This window comes from Salvelinus alpinus, chromosome 8 (genome assembly GCF_045679555.1).
Source record: "Salvelinus alpinus chromosome 8, SLU_Salpinus.1, whole genome shotgun sequence".
NCBI lineage: Eukaryota > Metazoa > Chordata > Actinopteri > Salmoniformes > Salmonidae > Salvelinus > Salvelinus alpinus.
The window spans coordinates 56,001,367-56,016,651 of record NC_092093.1 but is presented as its reverse complement, the minus strand read 5'-3'; the positions used below and the strand labels follow the sequence as shown (position 1 = coordinate 56,016,651).

Genomic DNA, 15,285 nt, shown 5'->3' with positions numbered 1-15,285 from the left:
CCCTCCTTTTTCTTTATCTGCTTATTGTTATTATTACTATTATTGTTATGATTATCATCATTATCATAATAAGTAATGTCCTTATCATTAGTAGGTTTAGTATAGCAGCCTTGTATAACCACCATTGAGCTGAAAGCCTTAGAGCGCATCCTGTTTAATCTTAATACCGTAACTTATTTAGGCCTATATTTCATTACTCATATAAGCCACTGTATCAGTCAATCAATCCTTCACTAGTTCATGTCATCACACAGCATAAGCGACTTTCACGATTAGAAATGCAATCAAGAATTTTTGTTATAAAATAACAAAGCGACCCTCGAATAATCAGCGTAAAGAATTAATAAACTGGTTCATTCACGAATGAATGCGACTGGTTTTAGTATTTGCTATAATAAAGGCTTTACAAAAAAAACTAAAAAACGTTACAACAGACTCTCTGGTACGCTTATCATTTATTTAGTGTTGTTTACATTGTTCCAAACGGTCAGAGAAATTACAGTGCATTCGGAAAGACCTCTTGACTTTTACACATTTTGGTACATTACAGCCTTATTCTAAAATGTATTAAATTGTTTGTTTTCTCCTCATCAATCTACACATAGCCTTGATTCTTCTTGGGTATGACCTTTCAAGCTTGGCACACCTGTATTTGGGGAGTTTCTCCCATTCTTCTTGGCTGATCCGCTCAAGCTCTGTCAAGTTGAATGGGGAGCATCGCTGCAGCTATTAGGTCTCTCCGGAGATGCTCGATCAGGTTCAAGTCCGGGCTCTGTCCCAAAGCCACTCCTGCGTTGTCTTGACTGTGTGCTTAGGGTTGTTGTCCTGTTGGAAGGTGAACCGTCGCCCCAGTCTGAGGTCCTGAGTGCTCTGGAGCAGGTTTTCATCAAGGATCTCTCAGTACTTTGATTCGTTCGTCTTTCCCTCGATCCTGAATAGTCTCCCAGACCCTGCCACTGAAAAACATCCCCACAGCATGATGCTGCCACCACCATGCTTCACTGTAGGGATGGTGACAGGTTTCCTCCAGACGTGACGCTTGGCATTCAGGCCAAAGTTCAATCTTGGTTTCATCAGACCAGACAATCTTGTTTCTCATGGTCTGAGAGTCTTTAGGTGCCTTTTGATAAAACTCGAAGCGGGCTGTCATGTGCCTTTTACTGAGGATTGGCTTCCATCTGGCCACTCTACCACAAAGGCCTGATTGGTGGAGTGCTGCAGAGAAGGTTGTCCTTCTGGAAGGTTCTCCCATCTCCACAGAGGAACTCTGGAACTCTGGCAGATTAACCATCGGGTTCTTGGTCACCTCCCTGACTAAGGCCCTTTCCCCCCAATTGCTCAGTTTGGTCGGGCGGCCAGCTCTAGGAAGAGTCTTGGTGTTTCCAAACTTCCTCCATTTAAGCATTATGGAGGCCACTGTGTTCTTGGGGACCTACGGAGCTCTACGGACAATTCCTTCAACCTCATGGCTTGGTTTTTGCTCTGACATGCACTGTCAACTGTTCGACCTTATATAGACAGGTGTGTCCCTTTACAAATCATGTTCAATCAATTGAATTTACCACAGGTGGACATCAATCAAGTTGTAGAAACATCTCAAGGATGATCAATGGAAACAGGATGCACCTGAGCTCAACTATGAGTCTCATCGCAAAGGATCTGAACACAGAAATAATGTATTTCTGTTTTTTAGTGTTAGTAAATTTGCTAGAAATTTCTAAAAAACTATTTTCACTTTGTCATTATGGGGTTTTGTGTGTAGATTGATGATGATTTTTTATTTATTTAATCCATTTTAGAATTAGGCTGTAACGTAACAAAATGTGGAAAAAGGGAAGGGGTCTGAATACTTTCCGAATGTACTATATATTGTAATCTATCAGCACCTGTTAGTCTCACATAATATGCACGCAGTGCTTGTTCCTTACCTTCTTTTTCTTGATCTCCAGTATTTTCCACAACTAGTCACATTATTTCCACATTTATTCCACACATCTGACTTCCCCTTTACTTCCTGAGCAACCAGTAAACCTTCCCCCGTTTCAAATGTATTAGGGTTGTTTCAAATGTATTTCAAATGTAAATGTATCCATTTTTGTCACAAGTGTTACGGTGTTCATAGTTTGTTATAACCAATTTATTGATGTGATTATAATATGCTATAGGTCAGGCCCTATTGGTCACGGGCATGCGATGCATACATGTGTCACGTAAAGAGAGCAAAGGTTAAGGGAATAGGGACTGTTTTTTCTAAACAAATGAGGGATTTCAGTAACAGAACCTTTCAGTCAGAAATGTCTGTAATTATGTTACATCTTCAGCAACGCAGATAAACGCTGTTGATGTTCTGTGGTGGTCGCTGCAGCAGGGGGGAGAGAGAGAACGGGTGCTAGTCACACAGCCACATGCTGTCTGAGCCCGGCCCGGCAAGTCTGTGCCCGGCCTGGCACAATCAAATCAATTGCGGTCGGACTCCCTCCAGTCATTCATTATTTCATCAAACAGTGCTCTTAAATTATCAGACAAGCTCAGTGCATATAGTTGATTTGATTAAAACATAGGAACATAGGATGTGTCTATATATGGAAAAATACAAGTTTGATTGGTTGAAAGAACAGATAACTCTCGGTCGACCAATACTTTTTTGTTGTTGTTGAGGACAACCCTAAGGCCTATCCCACACAACTCAAAGTAAAATGGCCTCCTGATTCCACCATTATTCAGGTGTGGAAAAGAAACAAAAATCAACGAACACCAACGAATACGACCTAATTCGAGGTGAGAATAAATATCTACGGTGCTATACACAATGCCAACCACTCTTCATTATGACAACCTAGGGTAATTGAGATAGGCCGTTGTTCCACTTCCAGTCCCAGACCCATATATCAGCCAGTAGACAATGTATAACTTCAGTCTCCTTTGGAGTACCTTGGAAATACAGAAGAACCCTTCTGGCAGCACATGTGGCTTCCTGAAACGGGTCCAAAACTAACACATACACATGTCTGAATGAGCCAACGACACAGTCAGAGACAGGAGAGATGAAGCGAAAGATGTTCCATCGCGCGAATGATTGATGCTTTTATAGGGAGACAGTCCTGTCCTATCAGGCTTACAACATCTTCTTCCTGTCTATGATATATAGCCAAGGCTACTTTGAGTATGTGCAACCAAAAAGAGTATACTTATTATTAGGGATTCACGATATATCAGTGAACATATCGGAGTTTAACGCTGATGTTAAAATCCGATGTCAAACATACCGTGCATACCCATATAAACGTAGGTACATGACCTAATGACGCCACGTAAAATATTGCGCTCCGCGTGCAACACAGCATTCCTAACCTAGCCCACAATGTCTGCTGTGTGGATCGATCAGTCAACAAGTCCAGCAGTCATTTGAAAGAGTAAGAACATTTCAGTGAGACAACTCAAAGGCAAAATCCATTAAAGCCAAGATAATGGTTTTCATCGCCCTTGACAATCAACCGTTCTCTGTCGTGGGTGATGTTGGCTTTCGCCGACTGGTCGAGCACCGGTACACACTACCAAGTGCGCTATTTTTCAGATGTTGCCCTACCGGAGTTACACAGTAATAGCGTCACTGGTATTAGCTTCACGACATACATACTATGGAATGCCGGTTGGGTCTGAGTGTCAAAAAAGATACAGTAGCACTGTCAAAGCTGTACAAAAAAGTCTGCAAACAAGCAAACACCGGCCACGAATGACGTGTTTACAATACCGCGTAAATCCTGTTTGAGAATGAAACGACTGAACAAATGAACAACGAAACAGCACAGCAAGTAAGTGAAAGAAATAGGTTTTGATTATGTTTTACTGGTAATGGGGACATACGTAACTGCCAACAAAATAACTTTTTGGTCAGTGTGGTGTGTGTGGTGTGTGTGTGTGTGTGTGTGTGTGTGTGTGTGTGTGTGTGTGTGTGTGTGTGTAACCTGTATTTAACTAGCCAAGTCAGTTAGGAAACAAATTACAATGACAGACGACGCTGGGCCAATTGTGCGCCACCCTATGGGATTCCCAATCACGGCCGGATGTGATACAGCCTGGATTTGAACAAGGGACTGTTACGCCTCTTGCACTAAGATGCAGTGCCTTAGACCGCTGCGTCCATGTGTGTGTGTTAACTATTTAACTGTACAAGAATGCTTAAAAGGCCACTGACATTTTAAAAATCGGTTATCGGTATCGGGTTTTCTGGCAAGGAAAAAATCGGACATTGGTATCGGACAAAAATGTAATATCGGTGCATCACTACTTATTATCACACATGATTGTATAAGTAAGTGAAACTTAGGTAAAAACCAGGGCAGTAGCTGTTACACATTGGCCATAAAATATATAAAGTATTGATCCCTGCTCACTGATGCTCATCAGATCATAAAATATCCAGTCTGGCCGGATGGACAGGACGCAGAGCCGCTGTAATTGCATTATGGCTAATTGATCCTATCAATTACAGATTGGGCCAACAGCAGTAATGACAGTGTCCTGGTTTTAATGATGATGGGTGGCCTGGGGCGGTAGGAGGCTCCAGTACAGTACACTGTGACTCAGCGATGTGGAGCTGGAGTCAAGCTAACTCACTAAGCACTACAGCCTCTGTCTGGTTACCGTTACTGCACTGACACCGCTTGATATCCAGCACTCTACGGTCAACCAGGGCTCTCTATGGTCAACCAGGGCTCTCTACGGTCAACCAGGGCTCTCTACGGTCAACCAGGGCTCTCTACGGTCAACCAGGGCTCTCTACGGTCAACCAGGGCACTCTAGGGTCGAACAGGGCACTCTAGGGTCGAACAGGGCACTCTAGGGTCGAACAGGGCACTCTAGGGTCTAACAGGGCTCTTTAGGGTCAACCAGGGCTCTTTAGGTTCAACCAGGGCTCTTTAGGGTCTCCCAGGGCTCTCTAGGGTCTCCCAGGGCTCTCTAGGGTCTCCCAGGGCTCTCTAGGTTCGACCAGGGCTCTCTAGGGTCGCCCAGGGCTCTCGGTCGCCCAGGGCTCTCTAGGGTCGACCAGGGCTCTCTAGGGTCGACCAGGGCTCTTTAAGGGCTCTTTAGGGTCGACCAGGGCTCTTTAGGTTCAACCAGGGCTCTCTAGGGTCGCCCAGGGATCTCTAGGGTCAACCAGGACGCTTTAGGTTTAACCAGGGCTCTCTAGGGTCGCCCAGGGTTCTCTAGGGTTTCCCAGGGCTCTCTAGGGTCTCCCAGGGCTCTCTAGGGTCTCCCAGTGCTCTTTAGGTTCAACCAGAGCTCTCTAGGGTCTCCCAGGGCTCTCTAGGGTCTCCCATGGCTCTCTAGGTCTCCAGTTACCATGACCTGACATCCTATCTCTGCAGCACCACATGCTGCCTGCCGGGTGTTTTGTAGAAAAGCACACCATCACTCCAGAAGTGTCATCCAGGCCAGGCTAGCAGAGTCATGGTGAGCAGCAGCCGCAGGGATGGGAGACACAGATCAGGCCAGATTAGTCGAGTGGGGAAGAGTGGAGGGGAATTGAGAGTACTTAGTTCCACTCAATTGGTTTTCCCTTATCACTTTTACTTGCTAAACTGGTAGGATAATCGAGGGTCTCTGTCATCTAGTATGGCTGTTCATTTATTCATTCATCGCTTCCTGATAACCTACATTTCATTCAGTAGTGTTCTGTAAAACGTTGTGTAATAATCCAAGCATGCAAATGGGGGTTTAAGTGCATACTGACAATGTGTCCCATGTACGTAGCTGGAGCTAACAGTATTTTATCTAAAGATCAGAGGCGCACCATTGCACACGTGTCTCTATTGGGGGAGCGTAGACACTGTTGACTGACAGCATTAAAAGGTCTCCCCCTCAAAGTTGACATTTCTTGTGACATTTGCCCTTTGTGGTGACGGAGCACTGACCTCAGGATTCCTCCGTCTGTCTGTGTCTCCTCCTTGTAGCATTCCGAACCAATGCTTCCACAATCCACAATGCTTCCACAAACCACAATGCTTCCACAAACCACAATGCTTCCACAATCCACAATGCTTCCACAATCCACAATCCTTCCACAAACCACAATGCTTCCACAAACCACAATGCTTCCACAATCCACAATGCTTCCACAATCCACAATGCTTCCACAATCCACAATGCTTCCACAATCCACAATGCTTCCACAAACCACAATGCTTCCACAAACCACAATGCTTCCACAAACCACAATGCTTCCACAATCCACAATGCTTCCACAATCCACAATGCTTCCACAATGCTTCCACAATCCACAATGCTTCCACAATGCTTCCACAAACCACAATGCTTCCACAATCCACAATGCTTCCACAATGCTTCCACAATCCACAATGCTTCCACAAACAACAATGCTTCCACAATCCACAATGCTTCCACAATCCACAATGCTTCCACAATCCACAATGCTTCCACAATGCTTCCACAATCCACAATGCTTCCACAAACCACAATGCTTCCACAAACAACAATGCTTCCACAATCCACAATGCTTCCACAATCCACAATGCTTCCACATTCCACAATGCTTCCTCAAACCACAATGCTTCCACATTCCACAATGCTTCCACAATCCACAATGCTTCCACAATCCACAATTCTTCCACAATCCACAATGCTTCCACATTCCACAATGCTTCCACAATCCACAATGCTTCCACATTCCACAATGCTTCCACAAACCACAATGCCTCCACATTCCACAATGCTTCCACAATCCACAATTCTTCCACAATCCACAATGCTTCCACAATCCACAATGCCTCCACAATCCAGAATGCTTCTACAATCCACAATGCTTCCACAATCCACAATGCTTCCACAATCCACAATGCTTCCACAATCCAGAATGCTTCTACAATCCACAATGCTTCCACAATCCACAATGCTTCCACATTCCACAATGCTTCCACAATCCACAATGTTTCCACAATGCTTCCACAATCCACAATGCCTCCACAATCCAGAATGCTTCTACAATCCACAATGCTTCCACAATCCACAATGCTTCCACAATCCACAATGCTTCCACAATCCACAATGCTTCCACAATCCACAATGCTTCCACAAACCACAATGCTTCCACAATCCACAATACTTCCACAATCCACAATGCTTCCACAAACCACAATGCTTCCACAATCCACAATGCTTCCACAATCCACAATGCTTCCACAATCCACAATGCTTCCACAATCCACAATGCTTCCACATTCCACAATGCTTCCACAAACCACAATGCTTCCACAATCCACAATGCCTCCACAATCCACAATGCCTCCACAAACCACAATGCTTCCACAATCCACAATGCCTTCACAATCCACAATGCTTCCACAATCCACAATGCTTCCACAATCCACAATGCCTCCACAATCCAGAATGCTTCTACAATCCACAATGCTTCCACAATCCACAATGCTTCCACATTCCACAATGCTTCCACAAACCACAATGCTTCCACAATCCACAATGCTTCCACAATCCACAATGCTTCCACAATCCACAATGCTTCCACATTCCACAATGTTTCCACAATCCACAATGCTTCCACAATCCACAATGCTTCCACAATCCACAATGCTTCCACAAACCACAATGCTTCCACAATCCACAATGCTTCCACAATCCACAATGCTTCCACAATCCACAATGCTTCCACAATCCACAATGCTTCCACAAACCACAATGCCTCCACAAACCACAATGCTTCCACAATCCACAATGCTTCCACAATCCACAATGCTTCCACAATCCACAATGCTTCCACATTCCACAATGTTTCCACAATCCACAATGCTTCCACAATCCACAATGCTTCCACAATCCACAATGCTTCCACAAACCACAATGCTTCCACAATCCACAATGCTTCCACAATCCACAATGCTTCCACAATCCACAATGCTTCCACAATCCACAATGCTTCCACAATCCACAATTCTTCCACAATCCACAATGCGCTGGATGCATTTCTGAATAACGGCATTCTTTCCAAGGAGTTTTTTTATTGCGCGGCCTGGGACTTCCTTGACGGGTGATTGCTTTGGAGCTTCCAGGTTTGTCTGCTCGTATTTAGATGGCTAGGAGCTGAAAGAGACATTACATTCACAGCCACTGGGACATAGATACCAAATAGGACAATAAAACAGCTGGTTCAAACAAAACATGTATCCTTACCGTGTTTTGACAACATCGTGAGCATATGGATAATGAAATCACCACTGTTTAAATTAGGTTGTACTAGGAAGACGGGGATGCATGAAGTTACAGCTGACACGAGGAAAAACTAGGCTAGCCAATACAAACCTCTAACAGCCAAACGTCACTAAGGCTGTGTTTATACAGCCAGCCCAAATCAGATCTTTTGACAAATCATATCTTTTGCCCATAATTGGGCAAAAGATCACAATTTCTACTGCCTGTGTAAATGCAGCCTCTGGGTTACCAGACGTTTACCGGTGGCATCTCCCTAGATAGGCTACTTTCATTTATACACCTTTGCCATATCACACAGTAATCCTAGTGGAACCCTTCCAGGCCAGGACAAGCGTGTTCAAAATGCTCCCTTGGTATGTGAACACACCAACGAGTACATGTCTGCATGATAAATCTACAGCCTAACAGACCTTCCTCTTAGCGTTCCCCTCAGCCATACTACAAGCTAGCATGGGCCACCAGACAAAGAGCTGCCTCACCAACCCACACACACACACACACACACACACACACACACACACACACACACACACACACACACACACACACACACACACACACACACACACACACACACACACACACACACACACACACACACACACAGAGATTAGATCAGGCCTACACTTCATTTTGCCAATTTGGTATGAAATGAGTGCGTGTGGATTCATGCTGGAATTTCTCTAACAGCGGTTAACTAACTGTGGTGCCAAAGAAATTGAAGAAAACATATGCTCACTTAGATAAGACTTTACATTAAAGTTTCTACGATGTAATAATACTATAGCTAGTAACAACAATGCTGTTAATAACTACAGTAATAGCAGCACCACTCATCAGGATAACAACATCTTCATGTAAAGTGTTACCCTCAATTTATTTAGCCTTCATTTAACCAGCTAAATCATTCTGATCACATTCTATGTTTATATAGGTTAAAATAAATATAGTAACGTCTGATAATCAGACAGAATGTAGGCGGTAATGAAGCAGGCACCCGCTGGGCTAGATAGACCCTCCGATTCCTCCTGCGCGCAGTAATCTGGGGAGGATTGTCCAGTAATCTCCCGCAGGATCCACACTCCTCTCTAATAACAAGCATAATCCTCCTCTTATCATTCCTATCATCAATATCTAGGAGATAATGGTTAACTCTCCAATGGCATCACAACAGGCCAGAGGGCTGATAATAGGCCAAACACAGAGAGAAAGCAGCTCAGTGCTTACACTAACGTGAGGCATTGGGAAATTGGGACGGGTAGTAGATACAGGTTCCTTGTCATGGACGGGTGGGCGGGCCTACAGACTGGGAGCTTTAAAACACATGGCAGTGAGCGATATACAGTAATAACAACACGCTGCTCTATGCAGACGGCACATGTTCAAGATAAACAACTTTCTGGCTAAGTTACAATGCAAGCAATATCTTAGACGCGGTATACAATAGACCTACAGTGGGGTTCCTTTAGAGATTAGATTCACTAAATCAGAGCCTTGCATGTAGGACAGGCTAAGAGGAAAGTAAAACGACATATTATTTCGGGCCGTACAGTCAAAACTGAAAACGATAACATCGAAATGGTTCAAATGTTACGTTTTCAATGTTTTCACATCTGTCAACAGTCGGAATACAACGTAGTTCTACGGGAGGTCCCGACTGAGCTGCCTGAAGCCCTAGAAGAAAATATACCAGTTGGCACTTTCTAAAGGCTCCTACGAATACGAACCTTGTGCACAGTTGCTTAGCCCTGATTGAACTACATTATGGCCACACACCCACACCCACCGTCAAACTTGCAGAACTTTGCGACAAGCCATAGCTCCTGCACTGTGACACTCGGTGTGACTGCGACTTCGTCCATGCACTTCTTATATTGATGCGTAATTCTTATCCAAATTCAATGTCCCTTCACTGATAAATCAACAAACCGTATCAGAACGACATGTTAACCGCAACAAAAGGTACCAAGAGGTTTTGCCCAATAAAATGCAGTGTTTATTTTGAGTTGACTCACCGTTTTCTGACAATTTTTTTAAACAATTTGTTGGGAGTCTCCGAGTGTCGCTGCCAGCACAATGATACGGCCTCCCGAACCGGACTTCAGTGATCGCAGGGTAAGGTTACCGCCCACTGACAGTATACTCCAATCGAAATGGAAAAAAAATACCAGTTGACTGGAATTCCATCCAATGATAATGGAGAACAGATCCGTTTGACAGAAGCTAACTCCAATCACAGCTTATTATTTCACAAGCTAACGCCTTGACAGTTTCCTTCGGTAGGCTACTGTAGTGTACTTTTGATAGACAAACGGAACGTACAATAAGTACATTTGACTCCTTTTATGGGACGGTATGAACCCAACCATTCTAAGGAACACTGGTTGAAAACGGCAACCCGACGAAATCATTAGAATATCCCCGGCAGATATAGTCGTCCTGGCTAGATCATATTTCTTGTGTCGTGTAGTGTGAGGATGCAAGTTTTACATTCTAATTGAGGTGCATTATTCATTACATAGACCCAAGGGTTAGACTAGCCTATATACCAGGGGCATTTCTAGGATTTGAAAACATTGGGTGCTTAGCCCAAAGCCAGTAGGGAGTCCGGGGGCATTCTCCCCCGCCCAAAAAATAAGAAGAAATTGAACAGCTAAATGCATGAATTTGGTACACTTAGAGATGAACATTGAGAGATTAGATATTTTTCAGGTAACTTGCACCTTCCCACCTTCCCACCTGCCACAGCAGACATTGCCAGTACTCAATTACAGTTGCTACTGTGGGCACTTCTAACCTGTAACTAATCTGGTTCAGCATATCAACGGGTGTGCTGTAGAACCCCCCCCGTAAAATAAACATGGATATTTTCTATTAAACAGATGCTAGTCATTCAGATATCCAAAGAATGTTTATTTGTCATAATCTAAATACAGGGGAGTGTACACCATTTAATGCTAACTCAAGACAACTGGGTATTCAACAAGAATGCTATGGTAAAAGTAACATACATTTTTTTAATGAACATTGTTGTACAGTTCAGTGTGTACGAGTGTGTCTCAGGTGTAGAGACACACAAGTCCAGAGAACTGCAGCTACAGATTGTTACTCCAGATAATATGATTTACCCAAAGATTTCTGCCAACAGGTGAGTGTCCAACCCAAAGTGCTGCATGTCATGATAACAGAGACCTATCTTGATCAATGAGAGAAGACTTGAAATAGACAAAATGGCGGTGTACACATTGTTGGATTACTTCATTGAGCAAAATAAAGTATTTATTTTAAAAACTGTGGATTTTCTAAATTCAAACTGACCCCCTGCAACTGGTCACAGACATTTTATGAGACTCCTGTTTCCCCGAATCGAGGATGAAGACAGCATTGCTAAGGTTGGTTGAAGATTCTTTGTGCTACACCAAACAGTACCTATCCTGTAACTCCCAGTAATGGATACCAAAAATCTTTGGTTAAATCACATTATCTGTAGCTACGAGAGCTATATATGACTAAAAAGAGAAGAGGTTTTACAATCGACATACAAAAGATCGCCGATTTGTAAAATCTCTTCTATTTTTAGTCATAGATATGGCTACCGGTAGTTGATTAGCTAACTTAGCTAGCTAGGCAAGCTACCTACAGTACCAGTCAAAAGTTTGGACACACCTACTCATTCCAGGGTTTTTCTTTATTTTCACTATTTTCTACATTGTAGAATAATTAAAATATATTACAACTATAAAATAACATATATGGAATCATGTAGTAACCAAAAACATGTTAAACAAATCAAAATATATTTTATATTTGAGATTCTTCAAAGTAGCCACCCTTTGTCTTGCCACAGCTTTGCACACTCTTGGCATTTTCTCATCCAGCTTCATGAGGTAGTCACTTGGAATGCATTTCGGTTAACAGGTGTGCCATGTTAAAAGTTCATTTGTGAAATTTCTTTCCTTCTTAATGTGTTTGAGCTAATCAGTTGTGTTGTGACAGGGTATGTTGGGTATATAGAAGATAGCCCTATTTGGTAAAAGACAAATTCCATATTATGGCAAGTACAGCTCAAATAAGCAAAGATACATGACAGTCCATCATTACTTTAAGACATGAAGGTCAACATTTAAAGAACTTTGAAAGTTTCTTCAAGTGCAGTCGCAAAAATCATCAAGCGCAGAGTAAGTGAACGGATGATCTCCGCATGTGTGGTTTCCACCGTGAAGCATGGAGGAGAAGGTGTGATGGTGTGCTGGTGACACTGTCAGTGATTTTCTTAAAGGAACACTTAACCAGTATGGCTACCACAGCATTCTGCACCTATATGCCATCCCATCTGGTTTGCGCTTAGCGGGACTATAATTTGTTTTTCAACAGGACAATGACCCAAAACACACCTCTAGGCTGTGTAAGGGCTATTTGACCAAAAAGGAGAGTGATGGAGTGCTGCATCAGATGACTTGGCCTCCACAATCACCCAACCTCAACCCAATTGAGATGGTTTGGGATGAGTTTGGCCACAGAGTGAAGGAAAAGCAGCCAAAAAAGTGCTCGGCATATGTGAGAACTCCTTCAAGAATGCCAAGAGTGTGCAAAGCTGTCATCAAGGCAAAGGGTGGCTACTTTGAAGAATCTAAAATATATTTTAATTTGTTTAACACCTTTTTGGTTACTACATGATTCCATATGTGTTATTTCATAGTTTTTATGTATTCACTATTCTACTACAATGGAGAAAATAGCAAAATTAAAGAAGAACCCTTGAATGAGTAGGTATGTCTAAACTTTTGACTGGTAGTGTGAATACAGTGCATTCAGAAAGTATTCAGACCCCTTGACTTTTTCCACATTTTGTTAAGCTACAGCCTTATTCTAAAATGTATTAAATCATGTTTTATAACATGACATGGACAACCATCTCTGCAGCACTCCACCAATCAGGCCTTTATGGTAGAGTGGCCAGGGGGAAGCCACTCCTCAGGAAAAGGCACGTGACAAGCCACTTGGAGTTTGCCAAAAGGCACAGAGAGATCCTTGATGAAACTTGCTTTAGAGCGCACAAGACCTCAGACTGGGGGCGAAGGTTCACCTTCCAACACGACAACAACCCTAAGCACACAGCCAAGACAACCCAGGACTGGTTTCGGGAAAATAATTGCTTTGAATTAAATTATACAATGTCGCCATCGTGTGGCCAAAAGCTCACCTATCATTGGTGGTTCCAACTCCCGTTATTAAACTGCAATATAATGATATCAAGAATAACACAGTTAGCACATTTGGTTGCTTGGAAGGTGTGGGAACCTACGTTTTGGGTTTCCCATAGGTCCCGGGAACGAAGCCATAAGTCTCCTAACTGGTAAAACTGAAAGTGTTTTAAACGTTGTAAGAACAGAAATGTTGCCTATTCTGGGAACATACTTTTTTTAGGTTGCAGGGAGCTTCAGAAAACGTTTTTCTATGACTCTCTGAAAAGTTTTATTAACGTTTTGAGAACAGAAATCATAGGTTATTTGAATGTAATTAAATAACGTTAAGAACCTGTTTCAATACATTTTTTAATGACACTGCTAGCTTACTTATCTGTTTTGAATTTCAACCACAGGACACATGGAATTTAATTTGCTTAGGCATTAATCATGCAAACACATGTCTTTTCTATTGTGGCACAGCATCAGTGAGATTCCAAACTATGATCTTCTGTTCTCTATCCATGGAATTAGTCCACTGTGCCACCAGGAGGGGGCTAGCCTGCCATTAAGAAGCCTGCCATTAAGATCAGGTGTGGCCAATTAGTGGGCACAATCAACACACCTGAACACACTTAACAAGATAGAGGATAGAGAATGTTACTAACGTTTTCTTGTGGTATTGATGGTTCTCAGAATGTTAGCTAGGTGGTGATGATGATGGAAAAAGTAAACTCAAACATTTTAGAAAAAGTATTCAATGAAATGGTACAAATCAAAAAGACACAGAACATAATAGGATATACACGATTGGAAACCATAACTACTTGGTTGTTTATCATTTCAGCCAGTGGTTTTGAAAGTAGTGCTCACGAGCCATAAAGGGGTCTCTGAAAATACTGCACAAGTATGTACAACGTCATTCCTTTTGTATGATGTTTTGTCTTGCAAATCTTTTTCAAAAAAATCCCGCAATTCGTATGAAATGTTACACATTCTAATTCGCACAAGATGTTACGAATTTGTAAGTGCTTAAAGTGCAACTCTTTTCAACATCACTTTTATTTTCTCCAGCACGATACCAGCGTCTACATATGTATAAAAAAAAAGTGCATTTCTACTTTTGTAGAAAAAAATGTAAAGTTAAAAAGTTCTACCCGATGACAAACACTATGAGATTCTGAGTGACGTGGGGAGCAAGAAAACACCCTCTCTGGCTAGAAACTTGTTGCAGATTTAGAAAATCACCGGGTTTTTTAGGACCTTTCTTATCTTTTTACCCACATATCAAAGAAACACATAGTTTTCACATATGCAGAGAATGGTATTGTGCTGGAGATGATGAATATGAGGTTGAAAAGCAGTGGCGTGTATTCACGGATGCCAAGGGAAGCCAGGCTTTGCAAAAAAAAATTACCAAGAAAAAAAATATTGATCTTTCGTCTCTCTGTGTTTCATACTTTTCCTTCAATTCGCAGGAGGCTGAATGTATCTCACCGGAGAAAGCATCCGAGCGAGCGAATCAGCACCTCTCTGTAGGTATGTTTTGGCCATCTATCTGATGCGGTCTGGTCATGACATTGTTGCTGCCCGTAGAATTGAATGCAAGGAAATCCAGCAAGCATTTGGCCTCCCTTGATAAAAAAAAGTATAAGATAATAGTCAGTCAGTGTTGAGATAGACTGAGTGAGCTCAGCTGTGAATGGTCCTGGCTCACCTCCCAAAAAAAAGTGTCAACTGAAGCCAGTTTGGATTTGGCTTCACTCCTATCACATCACATTGAGAGCAATACGTCATTGACAGAAACAACTTGTTGCATCTCATTGTGTTGCTGTCCTCTGGTGGCTAGTTAGCT

General features: G+C 42.6%; 1 protein-coding gene across 8 annotated transcripts in view; it reads right to left on the bottom strand.

The window, feature by feature from the left end:
- LOC139583304 (microtubule-associated protein 4-like) overlaps positions 1–10,375 on the bottom strand; it is a 153,603-nt gene extending 143,228 nt beyond the window's left edge. For 7 of the 8 annotated variants that reach the window (XM_071414219.1, XM_071414223.1, XM_071414221.1 and 4 more), the window contains exon 1: positions 10,260–10,375. The gene's annotated coding sequence lies outside the window, so the exon portion shown is untranslated. The remainder of the gene's footprint in view (positions 1–10,259) is intronic. The other variant, XM_071414231.1, reaches the window with a different exon arrangement.
- Between the last annotated feature and the right edge of the window lie 4,910 nt (positions 10,376–15,285).